The sequence below is a fragment of the Cavia porcellus genome, unplaced genomic scaffold (assembly GCF_034190915.1).
Source record: "Cavia porcellus strain 051 isolate PalLab524CR breed Dunkin Hartley unplaced genomic scaffold, mCavPor4.1 scaffold_6, whole genome shotgun sequence".
NCBI classification, from domain to species: domain Eukaryota; kingdom Metazoa; phylum Chordata; class Mammalia; order Rodentia; family Caviidae; genus Cavia; species Cavia porcellus.
The window spans coordinates 6,776,408-6,791,274 of record NW_026947489.1 but is presented as its reverse complement, the minus strand read 5'-3'; the positions used below and the strand labels follow the sequence as shown (position 1 = coordinate 6,791,274).

The 14,867-nt window shown below is 49.7% G+C and overlaps 1 long non-coding RNA gene across 9 annotated transcripts; it reads left to right on the top strand.

The window, feature by feature from the left end:
- The first annotated feature begins 2,788 nt into the window (after window positions 1-2,788).
- On the top strand, window positions 2,789-12,731 carry LOC134476353 (uncharacterized). 9 transcript variants are annotated; one of them, XR_010047911.1, is made up of 5 exons: window positions 6,095-7,061; window positions 7,350-7,457; window positions 7,872-9,387; window positions 9,681-9,822; window positions 10,200-12,728. It is a non-coding gene; the product is annotated as an uncharacterized LOC134476353 (long non-coding RNA). The 9 variants fall into 9 exon arrangements; XR_010047906.1 differs by having other exon boundaries at window positions 6,092-7,061; window positions 7,350-9,387; window positions 10,200-12,731; XR_010047908.1 differs by having other exon boundaries at window positions 6,095-7,457; window positions 10,200-12,727.
- Window positions 12,732-14,867: the final 2,136 nt, after the last annotated feature.

The window sequence follows — 14,867 nt, the reverse complement described above, 5'->3', positions numbered from 1 at the left end:
TAAAAAGCAGCGTGAGAGACTGAAACACACTGAGGTACGTGTGTTTGAGACAGGGTCTTTCTGTGTAGGGCAGGCTTGTCTTTAACTCACTGTGGAGCCTAGGCTGGCCTCAAACACGCGGCATCCTCCTGTCTCAGCCTTGAAGTGTTGGGATTATAGATGTGCATCATCCTGCCTAGCCAGGTATGTTTCTTGTTTAAAAAAAAATTAAAGAAAAAGGAAGCGCTGAATAGTACATAGAAGACACTACTAGTGTGAGAAAGCAGAGTGCACTAAGAAATTATGCATGTGTGTATCTAGCACTCATCGATCTATTGATTGATCTCTGCTTTGCTTGTTTTGCAAAAAGAAGCCCTGTGGACGTAGGCAGAGGTGATGGGGTGGAACCCACATATCACCCAAGTCCACCTGTTTTGTTTTTTTTTTTTTTGTCTTTTTCCTTTTTATCGGTACTAGGGATCGAACCCATGACTGCCTGCTTGCAAGGCAGGTGCTTACGCCGCTGAGCTAAATCCCCAGCCCCCCAAGTCCACCTGTTTAATTTATACCTCGGTCGGTGTTGGTATTTTCACAGAGGTTCATGACCATCACCAGTTAATTTTAGAGCATTCTGTGTCACCCGACTTCTTTTCTGCTCCCCTCAGCGTTAAGCAGCCACTAGTTTCTCTGTGTCCCCACAGATTTGCTGCTTCTGATTATTTCCCATACATGGAAACACAGTGCGTGGCCAATGGTGTCTGGTTTCTTCTGTGTAGTGTGATGTTGTCAAGGCTTATCCGTGTTGTAGAGAATCAGGAGAGGATTTCACTCTCTTTTAGGCTATATTTATATAATTTTTAGAAAACACTGAATAACTATTATTAATTAGTGACACTGCTCTGAGCATTTCTGTACACATTTTTGCGGGACCCCAGTTTCATTCCTCCTGCCTGTATACCTAGCGTGGAATTTTGGGTCCTGGGGCGACTCTGTTGAGCCGTTTGAGGACCTGCCAGCACTCTCCTGTGCTCTTTGCGTCCGGCCAACAGCCTGAGAGAGTCTCCAGTCTCCACATCCCGCCCAACACTAGGCCTTTGTTTGATAATTGCCCTCGTAATGCATGGCATTGGTAGCTCACTGTGGTTTGGTACACTTCCCTAAGGGTTAGAGTCCACATCTTAACTGTTACACAGTTCTGATATTTCATTTCCTAGTAGCAAATCAGAATCGCTTCACCACTGCGTGACAAGAGAGGGACTGTCTACCCTTTTGAGTCCCTGGATACCAGGCACAAGTGATCTAATTCCTGTCTCTTGCCACAGGAATAACTATTCCTCTCTTGTCATGTGGCAGGAATTGGCAGAGCATCTGTGACACAGACTCAGCCTCCTGGCTGGGTGCCGGGCAAGGGCGACTCTGGAAATTCTATGCTTCAGGCCAGGCTGTAACCCCGATGCCTTGCGAAGGTGACCGTCACACTGTCTTGGATAACAACGGCACTGAGTCATTTGCCACATGTTAATGAGAATCCAAGCCACAACTTCAGCAGCGTGAGGCACGCACGGTTGATGGTGTCAGTGTGTGTCAGGTTTAAGATAAGCCAGCCCTCGTGTTAGACTAACAGGCCAGCCTGGTAATGAACATCTACTTACATTTAAACTGTTAACTGGGATTTTAAATTTGAAGTTCAGTCTAAATTCTTATAAAACATTGGAAGCATTTGTAGAACTTGACTTGTTGTATTTTAATGTGTTAAATTTCTAATAAGTGTTTAAAAGATTTTCTTTTTCCTTTTCTTGTTCTTTCTGTCCCTGAGACTACTGGAGGACTTACAATGTGATTACAAATTAAATGTACAAATGCAGCTTAATCTCTTTAAAGAGGTTTAATTAACAAATATGCAGACAGACCAAACACGAATCAGTGTCTCCCTCTCCCCCGGAAGCAGATGGCTACCGTTTGCCATGCTTCTTTATAAAATAAGAATATTAGTGAAGCTGAATTTAAAAGTTTAAGGAAGAACTAGGCTTTTACATTGTATGTAACTTTACTAGATTAAACACTATTTTATGAATTTTTAAATGCTAAAGTAAGCTCTGAATTTTGTACACAAGCATAACCCTTGAGGACCTCATCCATTTTCCATCGAGTGGGGGTGGAGTCAAAGTTTGGAGTGGGTTTTAGGGAATTCTGTGCTCCGATCTGAAGCTCAGGGAGTTAGGAAAGTTCCCCTCAAGCCCCAGGCTCTGGCCCCCAACTGTCCATCTTCCTGGCTGAGTCTTAAGTCGACTGCACCGCAGCCATATTTGAAGAAAACATCTCCTCTGTTAATTTCCAGCCGGCCGATCCTGTCTCTCTGAACCACCTCGCTCTCTGCACCCTGGCTCCGGCCGGCCCATGCCTCTCCACAGCAGGTCCCCCTGCCCCTCCCCACTGCCTCCTTGGCTTTCCTGTCTGTCCCTGGGATTCAAAAGAGGCTCTAGCCCAGAGTCCACGAGGCTCCTGACCCCTGGGCCTCAAGCAGCCCGTGTTGCTCTTTGAAACTTCTATTCTGTTCCTCGTGGTCTGGCACGTTTTGACTTTCTGCTTTCTGTCTGTGTTAGTCACCGCCATCACAGGATGTGGTGCACACAGATGTCTCCTTGTGCCTGCCTGAACGTGTCTGGTACCCCAGCAGATGTACAGTCTAGGGTCCCCAGGCGTGGGTATGAACCTGGGAGGAGCCTGTGGGAAGCAGTGCTCTACTTACTGATGAGAAAGCCAGGCTCCCTCAGCCGGCACTGCAGGGCTCATTAGGAACAGTCAGGTCTCTGACCCTGGGCTCCCACATGCCTGACTGGCCTGTGGTAAGGCAGGAGAGAGAGTGGGCAGGCATCCAGGGAGTGGGTGTCCCTCATCACTCTGCTGAGCTCCGGAATGCACGCGTGGGAATGCATCTCCACATTTATATGCTAATGAACCTGGAGGTGGGGTCGCTGTGAGGGAATCAGCATCAGATGAGGTCATGAGGGTGGGGTCCATGGAGCGTTTGTGGTTGTTCACGAAGAGAACCCCGAGTTGGCCTGCGTCTTATCTTGCCATGTGGTGCCCTCGGCCATGAGACAGCACAGCATGAAGACACTCCCCAGAGGCTGGTGCTGGGACTTCTCAGCCTCCAAAACCATGTAAGCTTCTGTTCTTCATAAATCATCCAGTCTTGGATGTTTTGTAGTGGTGACAGGAAGTGGAATAAGATGGCCCTCGAAGGTTGGAGAGGGCTTTGTCAGGAAGAGGATGCAGGGCTGCTCCAAAGCAAAAGACCCAGCAGACCCGAGTGTTGGCACTGGGTAGCATGGGAGGGCTAAGGTCATCACTGGTGTCAGGACCAGGGCTGGTGACTGGTTGGTAGTGTACAGGAACATAGAGAGATTCAGAGACTGGGTGAGACCAGTGAGGGATGCAGAGGACTCTGCCCAGGATTTGGGGTAGGGCGGGAGGCTTCACAGTCTTCTGGGTCCAGGGTGACCTGGCTCACAGTCACCAGGGAGGAGTGGGACGGACTGAAAGAGCACCCATGCCATCAGTAGCTGAACTGAGATGCTGGAGGAGGGCCAGGGTACCTGAGCAGGGCATCTCGGAATACAGGTGCTTCCTGTGGAAGCCGCCCTGCCTCTGCATGGCCTTTGTGTTCTTTACCCACTGGTGGATGGTGCTGATCAGAAGCGTGGCCCTTCCTTTAAAGAGAGGAGACCGGTACGGAGCCATATCTATGATTCCACACGGGTTGGGAACCCCTATTGTTCACAGAGGAGGAGCTTCTGGCCTCTGAGCAGAAGTCTGACCCCGCTGTTACAGACCTGAGTCTCACCACAGCCCTAGGGCAGCTTGCAGTGGAGAAGCCCTCAGAGCTGCTGCACTGGGAGGGAGGGGGGAGACACTGGGAGCCCCTGGAGGAGAGCAGGTCAGAGCGAGCAGAGGTAGCTGTAGCCAGGAGCTCTCCCAGCCTGGCCCGCATCGGCAGCTCCTGCAGGGCTTGGTAAACCGTGTCGGGAAGTCTGGGGAGGGCCTGGTGGTCCCAGCAGGCCCTCAGGGACTGGTGCCATGGCCAGGCCTGATGTCACCCTGAAGATGAACCCTGGGAACCCAGGCTCTACTGCTCTTTCTTTTCATTTAATGAAGAAAGAAAGGACTAAAAAGTGCCAGACACATCGAATTAACTTATTAGGTCCAGTTTCGGGGAGCTTCCTGTGCTCGTCTTAAAACCGAAGGCAGGTCAGTCTGGTGTTGTGGGGGATGCAGAGACCTGGGGTAGGACCCGAGGTTGACCAGTATCTCCTGGCAGTCTGAGGGGACAGGCCCTGAGCCTGGTCCTTTCCAGGCTGGCTCAGCCTGGTGGGCCCTGGGGACTGAGTCTTGCGGGCTTCCTGGAGAAGGGAAGAACCAGGTGACAGGGTGCCTGGGCCTTCTGTGCAGACCACAGGCCCAAATGAGGCTGGGCCGACTGATGGGGCAAGATGGCTCCTCAGGTCCCATATGTTTGCTCCCTATTCCAGTGCTGGTTGCCACCGGTAGAGACCAAGAGGTCATTTCCCACATGGTTGAAACTGACCGGGACAAGGGACAGGGGTGGTACAGGCAGGCCAGGCGCCCTGAGACCCTGCCCAGAGGGCAGCCAGCCCGAGTGGGAGGATGTGCACCCGCCCAGCCAGTTCCTGACCCTGTGCCCTGGCCTTGGACCACGCCCACCCGCACCCTGATCACCAAGCCACACCTGGGACATGCTAGGGCTGGGGCAGTGGCACCCTCTGCTCCCCAGGGAGGAGCCAGCAAGATGTGCAAGTCACCAGCTCAAGCAGGGCCCCTCCAGTGTCGCTGCTCAGCGGGGAGGGGCGCTGCTACCCCCACCCCTCACCCCATCCCCAGCTTGGCTGCCCGCTTCTCTCAAGCTTGGCTGTTCTGGGGGATACCCTCCAGCTTCCCCACTGGGGCCTTGACTGCTTCTTGCTTTTCTGGCCTTTTTTTGAAGGGGTTGGGATCTGATAGCTGGTAGGAAGTTGCTTAATTTTCCAGAGCTTATGACATGAGGGCGCAGCTGGGCGTAGGGGTGCCTGCCGGTGATCCTAAGACTCTGGGACGCTGAGGTAGGGACACCATGGGTTGGTGCCCAATTAGTCAATAGTGAGAACCTTTCTTGAAATAAAAATTAAAAAAGGAAGAGCTGGGGATTAGCTTAATGGGAAAGGCCTGGGCCTTTGTTCCCAGGACTGAGAGGGCTGATCTGAGCTGCACAAAACCGATCCATTTAGTCACATCACCTCCGTCCTGGTCAGTACCAACATGCCCTGGCCCAGGGTGAACTCGGAGGGACACACTGTACAGCGCAAAAGTGGAGTTTGCGGCGGGGTGTGGGGCCCCCAGCCGTTTGCTTTCACCCCATGCCTGGGCCCACCTGTGGCAAGCTCTGCTCCTGGCCCCCTTCAGGGAGGCTCCCGGCTGAGCTTACCTGAGGCTCTCCTCACCCTGGTGGGCCCCAGCCCGTAATTAACCTAATAAGGTGTCTGTGGTGCGCATGTCTGCTCCATGGCTACCCCGTAATTTGCCCGATCCCTCGGATAAGGCCTTTGCCTGGACTGGTTCCCACCCCACCACACCCCGTGTCTTGGGTGGGTGGGGCCGGTAATTGGCGTTGTTTTCCATGAGCGCCCCCCACCCCCTCTGGGTTCTGACAAGCCCAGAGCTCTAAGTTCACCCCTGGTACCAAGGTCACAGCCCCGTGGATGGGCTGTGTGGGAGATATTAGAGGAGGAGGAGGAGTGGCCACACCAGAGATGCCAACCTGCATCCCGTCCAGCCTCTGTCCAGTGATGATGTCCCAGGGATACTCTGGGGGTCACTGCCCCCCCCCCCCAAGTCCTATTGGATCAAGAACCTGGCTGGTTTCTGGCTACCCCTCCCCCTTGGCTACCAGGTCCCTCCAAGTCCCCTTTGTCCTGGGCCACAGTCCCCAAAGGTTGACTCTGGATCAGAGTTCTGGGCTCTGGAGGGCAAAGCCAAGCTAAGCCTGCTGGTGCCCAGGCACAGGAGGAGAGCATTACATCAGGACAAGGGCTCCTGTAGCAGGGCAGCCCTGGGCCCAGGGTAGGACTCACAGGCAGCCAGTAGAAGCCCTTCAGGGGCTCCTGCTCACCCACTGCCCACGTAGCAGCACTGTCTTTGATCCCCTCTGCAGGGTGGGGCTGCAGTCCTGTTGCCTTTGCCCTGGAGACAGCAGCCGGGAAATTCAGCCTTGCCCTGAGCTGAGGGTCCTGCATGTCTCCAACAGACTGGGCACCCCTCTCCTTGTCCCCATGGCGACAGGAAGGTGCTCCAGGAGGTCGAGGCTCATGCAGAGGCCGATAAAGACCCCTCTGGACCTGGCCCTCCCATTGGCTCCTGGGGAAGCTGACTCCCTTTCAAAGCCGGGGGCCCCTCCATGGAGGTTGGCATCTGCAGCCCCAGTTCTCTGCAGTCTGCCAAACCACCACATAATCCTCTCTGGTTTCCAGCACCGTCCTGCCCACGCAGGTGCTCAGGCCAGCCCCAAAGGTTTCTTGACACCCACTGCTCCAGTCCAGGCCCGGGCCTGCCCCCTCTGTTCCCAGAGGACATCCAAGGGCAGGGAAATCTGCGCTGCCCTCTTTCTGTGCTGGGCGAAGGACAATGGGTGGGTGAGTCAGAGCTGCCTCCCCGAGGCGGGGGTAGGTGTGCCAGGGTGCGGTGGCTGTGGGGCAGGGCAGCATCAGCCACCGGAGGGAGTGGCCTGTGGCCTAGGGCTCTAAACCCCTGCACTGCACGCCTGTGCTGCCCAGTCTGCCAGGCAGGGGCTTAGGAGCAGCCGAGGACCCGGCTCTGGGATCCAGCCCTGCATGCCAGGCTCCACACCTCGGTGCCTCTTTGTCTCCATGCTGGAGACTCCTGGGGACTTCAGGGTGGCTTCACTCTGCCCCTCAGGGCCTCGCCTTGGTGCTGCCAGTGAGGAGGGTGACCTAGAGGCCTGGCCCGTCATCGGCTCTGCTCTGGGGCTGAGTGAGGCTGGGGGGGTCCTCACTGTCCAGGCTGTCCAGGTGAAGGGACATTTCCACATGCATGCCTTTGTGGGAATCCATGAGTGAGCCGTGGGCAGGACAGATGACAGGAGACCCTGCCTTCACTTGCAAGCCTGCATTTGAGCTGGGAGACAATAAACACATCCGGGCTGAGCGTCCCTTAGCTGAAATGCCTAGGAACAAAAGTCTTTTCAGGGTTTTTTGGGGTGTGTGTGTGTGTGCTGGTTGAATACTTACGTATATACAAAGAGAGATGTCTGGGGAGAGACCCAAGTCTTAAAAACAAAATTTATTTATGTCTTATAGATACTTTATATGAGTGGGCTGAAGGTAATTTTATAAAATATTTTTAATGACATTGTGCTTATACCTTTCGTGATGTGGAAGTTTCCACGTGTGGCATCCCATCGCCAGGTAATTCCTGATTTTAGAATGCTCTGGATTTTGGGTTTTGGATTTGGAGTGTTCCACTTAGACTAGGTGAGTGGGTCCAGTGGCAGCCATGAGAGCACAAAACAGTGGAGAACCCTGGGGGTGGGGGAGACTGAGCTGTGGTTTAAACAGGTTGACGGGGGGGGGGGTCCCCTGGAATAGGTGACTTACGTACTGGCCTAGAAAAGTGAGTCTGCAAGCCTCGAGCATGGTTTTCCAGGCAGAGAGAACTCAAATGGGTCTCGCCTGGTGTGGTTGGGACAGCAGGACACCGGGATGGAGTCACAGGGGTAAGGAGGGGGACAGCGCAGGGAGAGTTGGTGGTAGGGCAGGCGCGTCCTGCAGGGACACGGGGAGCTCTTGGGGGTTCTAACAGAGGGGTGACGGCCCCTGCAGACTCCTCAGATGTGTGCCAAGTAGGGTGAGGGAACACCAGACAAAGCATGGATCCAGGAGACGAGTGCTGGATCTGGACCAAGGTAGGTGGCGCGGGGATTGCCGGTGGAGGATGCCCGTTGCCCTAGGGAGGCTGGCCGGCTGGCTGTGATGGGGACACTGGGCAGGACTGAGGGAGCAGCAGGTTGATTCAGCACCTGGAGTACCTCGAGCCCCTAATTCTTTTGAAAGGAAGAGGTTGGGAGGAGGGGCCCCATGCCACGTTGGCCATGCTGGAGACGGGGACAAAGGCATGGGCCAGGGAGAGGCCGTGGGCATGGGCTGGGCTGAGGCCAGTGACCAAGTGACCAAGGCCTAGAAAGCCAGCTCCCTGGGGGGAGGAGTGGTGGGTCGGTGTGCAGAAGACCCCAGACTGTCCGTTCACCACTGGAAGCCAGGCTCAGTAGTTACCTTCTGCCTGGGTGTCCCTGGACCCTGGTCCCCGGGCTGTCATATGGTCCGCCTGCCAGGGAGACAGGATCTGTGTCCCTGCAGCAGCTATGGCACAGGGAAGCCTGGGGTGGAGCTGGGAGGCAGGCCTGGCTTCTCAGCTTGTCACCAAACATGTATCTCTGCAGCTCACTTGCCTGGAATTCTCTCTATCCGGGCTGGCCCTCCCCAGGGAGGTACAGATTGCTCCAGCTCAGCCGATGGCAGTAAAGGGCCTGATCAAAACAAGGGATGCTAAAATGTGGGAAAAAAAGACTTTTTAAAATGTTTATATTGGCGGGACAGGGGAGGATATTTGTGAATTGTTTTCTTTCTCCAGTGGCTTTGTTAGTGTCATGTGCTCCGGCTGAACGGAACCCTGGGGACCCGGCAGGAAAGGCTGATGAGGGGCGGGGAAGGCTGCACGCAGGCCTGGGGAAATGAGCTGTTGGGCTTCGCTGTCCCTCGGCCACTCTGTGACTGACCAAGCTGACAGTCTCCTCTCCCATGGCGTCAACGGTCTGTCCCCGTCCGTCCAGGTTCTTGTAGCATTCTTTTGACTCTGGACCAATTTGGGACAAGATGTTTCGACCAAGCCTGGGTAACGTGAAAGGCTCCAGAATTCTTGTCTCCAGACTGGGAGGAGTAAAATCACAAGGAGATCTTGTGCCTCTGAGGGCTCCCCCATACAGTTCCCTTCCTTAATGATGGGATGTTTGACAGTGAGCTTGGCACATGGCTCTCTGGACCAATTTTTCCCAATGGGAGTGAGTGAATGGCAGTGTCACAGACAACTTCCAGGCTAGGAAAAAACTTTAAAAAGAAGATGCATAAGTCCTTTCCCTTCCTCTTCATGCTGGCTGAAATGTGTACACAATGGCTGGAGCTACAGCAGTCATTTTAGAACATGTGGTGCTCATGGAAACAGGACATGTGGCCTGCGTCTCTGACATGATGGGGCCTCCTGCAGAACAACAGTCCTGATGCACTAAGTAACTGCTGCCTTGTTTAAGCCACCGCTGTTAGGTGCTTTCACCCATAACCAAAGGTAACCCTGCTTTACCACTCTTGAGCACTTTGTTATATTTCTCACGAAAGCAGCCAATGGTCATAGATGATAGTGTTGGGTTGGAGTCCCACAGCTAAGCTAAGGCAATTAATTCGTGGGGTAGCTGTGTCCTTGTGAGGGGGAAGGAGTCCTTCCAGATACACAGTTGTCACCAGGAGTGTCGAATGACTGGGACACACAGACAGACAGACAGACAGAAAGACCAACCAGAGGACTGCATGAGTTTCAGCAGACAACAGATTGAACAACACTTTTCCTCCCTCCCTCTCCAGAGCTCTGGGAAATAGCCAAGTAAAATAATCCCAGGAAAATGTAAAAAAGAGGAAGAGGCACCCAGATCAGTGGGCTTGGCTCTCATGGACTTCCAGAAAATAACACAGATTCATGAACGCACACAGAGGCAGCTGTAGCTCGGTACGTGCTCAGGGGAGATGGCACGGGGCAGGGAGGAGGGATGGGGAAGAGATGCCACCCTTTCTGAGCAGCCCCCGAGGCTGCAAGGTCAGGGCCAAACGAGAGCAGAAGGGGGGACAGATTTATTTGGGGGTATGGAGGGAAGGATTGCTCATGGTGTAGACGTGTGACTCTCTGTCTGCTTCAAATCCCAACTCCTCTGAGCTTGAGACCAGGTCCATGACTTGGGGTTTGTATGCTCGTGCTGTGGACTGGTTTTTTGTGTCCCCCTAAACTCATCTGTGGAAGGCTAACTCCCAAGGTGACAGCATCAGGAAGGGGAGACGCTCAGAGCTGGAGGGTGGGGCCTTCATAATGGGATTTGTGCCCTTCTGAAGGTGCCTCCCTGAGGTCACTCGCCTGCTCCATTGCATGAGGACACAGCAATCAGAGCTGATTCCATGAACCAGGAAGTGAGGAACACAGAACCTGCCACACCGCTGTCTTGGACTTCTGGGCCTGCAGAACTGTGAGGGATGAAGTGCTGTTGTTTCTAAGCTGTCCAGTCTGTGATATCTCATTACAGCACCCCGAGATGACCTAGGCATCCTTTAGGGAACGAGGAAAGCTCGAGAGAAGGTTAGCGACCTCCGGGAGAAGCCCTCGTGCACTTGGTGTTTCTGTGTAGGTGACAGCATTGGCTTTAGTGACGGCTGCCAGTTGCCATGACTCAGCGTTCACTGCAGAACTCGAGCCAGCCTTCCCAGGAAGGAGAGAGGCCTGCTAGGTAAACAGCCTTGGGAACACAAAGAGCAGGAGCCTCGCCAGCTGCCAGCCTGCACCAGCTTTGTCTTTTATCCGTGTGTGTAAACAGGTAAGAGGAGCAGAAGGGCAGCTGTCCCCAGAAGAACCTGATCAGAGTCTAAACTAACACCTCAGAGGTACGTGAGGAGAGATTGCACCCACAGACCATGAACAGGAAACTAGAAATGATCTGCAATCAAGACAAAACTGAGAGATGAAAAATATGATTGGCAGATCTTTTTTAAAAAATTAGAAAAATCATCAAAGTAATTCCCTGACTTTAGGTTAGGAAGATAAAAAGACGGGAGGGATGAGAGGACAGCGAGGGATGTGTGCCGCCATCCGGGGATCCCCAGGGTGTGTGACAGGCTTTGAGAAGAACAGACAGAACCGAGGGAGGTATTGGCTCCCATTGCTCGTGCAATGCAGCGGTGCAGGCCCAGTGTCTTAAAGCAATGTAGATCATGGTCTGCAGCTATGGTGCTCCAGAGTCCCACCAGGAAGGTGTCAGCAGGACTGTCCCCTGCGGAGGCTGCCGCAGAGGAGCTGCTTCCTCGCCTTCTCCAGTATCTAAGGGTCATGTGCATTCCTTGGCTCCCGACCCCTTTCTCCAACTCCAAGGCCAGCACAGCAGCCTTTTCAGATGTCACTGACCCCTGCAGAGGTGCCATCGCGTTCCTTCTGTCCCTCTGCACCCATGGTTCCGACTTTGACCCGATTTTTTCCTTCCTAGCAAACCCTGTGTGATTATATGAGCTCACCAGAATAAAACAAGAAACTCTCCATGTCAAGATTTTTAACTTAAGCACATCTTCAAAGTCCCCTTCCCATATAGGATAATGTATTCACAGGCTTCAGTGATTAGTGTGTGACATGTTTGGAGGGTGATTATTGTGTATACTACAGTGGGAAATAAAATAGTAATATGTTTCAGAGTTAAACAAGAAGTGGGGTTGTTAAATGAAAATTTTCCTAAGTTGCTTAATAGCATGATTAAAAAAACAACTGCTCTCCAAATACATTGTTTGGCATTTTTAGGAAGATAAGAGGAGAGAGGTCGCTGGCCAAGGAACGAGATTAGGAGAGTGATACGCTAAAGAGATCCTTCCTCAAGGATCAAGGGGAAATTCTGTTCAATTGAAAAGACACAGCCAGCCAAACTATTAGATAAGGAAGCAAATGTTTTTTCCATATCCACTTTTATTTCAAGGAGAAAGAAAAGAAGAAGAAAAAAAGAAACTAAAATAAAAATTCAAAAACATCAATCAAGGGGTGACAATGTATGTACATTGCACATTGTCATCCCCAAATCATTCACCCAGAGCACAAGACATCTGCATTGAATGGCACAAATCTTTCTTCTCAGTGAACTCAGAGAAACCAGAAGTATAACTATCTTAACTATTTTTATATACATGTACATACTCATCTACATAAGTTGTTTTTAGCTTCTCACACTAATGAGACAATACAGTGTTTACTTATGTGCATCTTATTTTTTTCACTAATGAGAATGTTCTCAAGATGCAGCCATTTACTTATAAAAGTCTCTAGTTTATCCTTGCTTATGGTTGAGTAGTACTTGATTGTATAAAAATATCACATCTTTTTTATCCATTCCTCAGTTGATGGGCATTTAGATTGTTCCCAAGCTCTGGCTGTTACAAACTGTGCTGCTATAAACAGGTGTACACATGTATCACTGTGATATGATGTTTTTAATTCTTTGGGAAGATACCCAGAAGGGGAATAGGTGGATTGAATGGGACCTCTAGTCCTAGTTTTTTAAGGAATCTCCACACTGATTTTCACAGTGGTTGTACCAGTCTACACTCCCACCAACAGTGGGGAAGTGTTCCTTTTCCCCACAGCCCCTCCAGCATTTGTTATTGATTGATTTCTTGCTAATGACCATTTCACCTGGGGTGAAATTTTTGGTGTCATTTTAATTTGCATCTGTTGAATGACCAGTGAGGTTAAACCTTTTAAAAAATTTATATAAATTATAAATATAGTATATTTATATTATATGAATTATTATATAAATTATATAAATATATATTTTTATATTTATTTGCTGTTTGTATTTGTTCACCTGAGAAGTATGTCATCATCTCAGATGCCCATTTTTGGATTGGATCTTTAAATTTGGGAGGACTGATTTTTTTGAGTTGTTTTTTTTTTTTTTTTTTTTTTTTTTGTACTGGGGATCAAACTCACAAGCGCCTGCTTGCTAGGCAGGCACTTATGCTGCTGAGCTAAATCCCCAGCCCTATATGTTCTCAATAGTAATCCTTTGTCTGAGGAACAGCTGGCAAACATTTTCTCCCATACTGTGGGCTGTCTCTTGACTCTGTTGGTGGTTTCTCTTGCTGTGCAAAATCTTTTGAATTAAATGTGATCCCAGTTGTTGATTCTTTGTGATAGTTTCTGGGCAATCAGGGGTTTTTTTTGTTCATAAAGTCTTTGCCTACACCACTGTCTTCAAGAGTTTTACCTGCTCTATCTTCCAGTAGATTTAATGTTTCTGATTTAATATTTAGATCTTTGATACATTCTGATTTAACTAGGTGCCTGATGAAATATGTGGGTCCAGTTTTAATCTCTGGCATGTGTAGAGCCAGTTTTTCCAGCACCATTTATTAAAGAGGTCCAGTGAAAGTGTTTGGCACTTTTGTCAAAGATAAGGTGGCTTGGTTTGTTTCTGCATCTTCTAATCTGCTTCATTGATCTTTGGTCTGGTTTTTTTTTTTTTTTTGCCAGTATCACATTGTTTTTATCACAGTATCTTTATAGCATAATTTAAAATCAGAGATTGTGATACCCCCTGCCTTACCTTTGTTGCCCAGGATTATGTTTGCTGTTGTAGGTCTGTTCTAGTTCTGGATGAATTTCAGGCTTGTTTTCTCTAATTCTGTAAGTTATGCTATTGAAATTTTAATGGGGATTGCATCAAATATGTATAACACTTTTGGAAGAATGGCCATTTTTTACTACATTGGTTCTTCCTACCCAAGAGCGTGGACTATCTCTCTATTTTCTGATATCTTCTTCAATCTTCTTTTTCAGAGTTCTGTAGTTTTCAATGTAGATGTCTTTATTTTATTTTATTTTAAATTTTTTATTTTAAAAATAATAAAAGTCAACCAAATAAAGCAGAATAAATCAAATCAAAACAAAGCAGTGAAATTGGTGCAGAACTTCAAAGTAGGATAAAAGGAAAACAACAGTAGTTACCCTAATGTGTCTTGCTATTTTCACAATACTTGTCTGTTCCATCAGATACAGCAAATCAAACCAAACCAAAACAAAATAAAGTCAGTCAAAACAGAACATTGAATATAGCAAAACAATTAATTGGAACGAAACAAAACAGTGAGAACAATATTGGAATTCAAAAACGAGACAGAAGGAAAACCTCCCTACCTGCGATGTTGCATACTGTTATCCTCCCTCCAGATAGATGCTCAGGCTGCCTGCCCCAGGACTACAGAGCCAAAAAAACAAAACAAAACCAATATAAACATTCAATTGCTCTTTGTACCTCAGTTACTATCAACTCAGCCTGTCCTCCAAACCAGCTGGTTGCTTATGAAGCAGTGGTGGTGGTGGGCAGGGCTGGTGATTCTCTGCCCACATGCTGGTAGTGGGAGGTTTATCTGACTTTTCTCCTCCTGGTCCCTGCGTGGTCTGGGCCCCACGTGATCTGCAGTCTGCGTGGCTTACCAGAAAGACTGGCTGTTTGGTTTGTTGTTCGGCTCCTCCCAGTCCCAGCATGGCGCTGTCTGACTTTTCCTGGTCCCCGCGTGCCCTGCTGTAGAGGTCTTTCACATCCTTTGTTAGGCTGATTCCTGGTATTTCATTTTTTGGATGCTATCATGAAAGTGATTCTTTTCCTGATTTTACTCTCAGTGAGTTTGTTATTCATGTACAAGAAGGCTATTGATTTTTGAGTGCTGACTTTGTAACCAGCTACATTACTGAATTTGCTTATTAAATCCAGTCCTCTTTTGGTAGAGTTTCTGGGGTCTTCTGAGTAGAGTATTATGTCATCTGCAAATAATGATAATTTAACTTCTTCATTTCATGTCTTTCTTCCTTTCATTTCTTTTTCTTGTCTAGTAGTTTCAGCTAAAGTTTTCAAGACTATGTTGAATAAGAGTGGAAAGAGTGGACATCCTTGCCTTGTTCCTATTTTAGAGTAAAAGCTTTCAGTTTTTGTCTGTTTGGTATGATGTTGGCTATTGGTTTGTCATAGATGA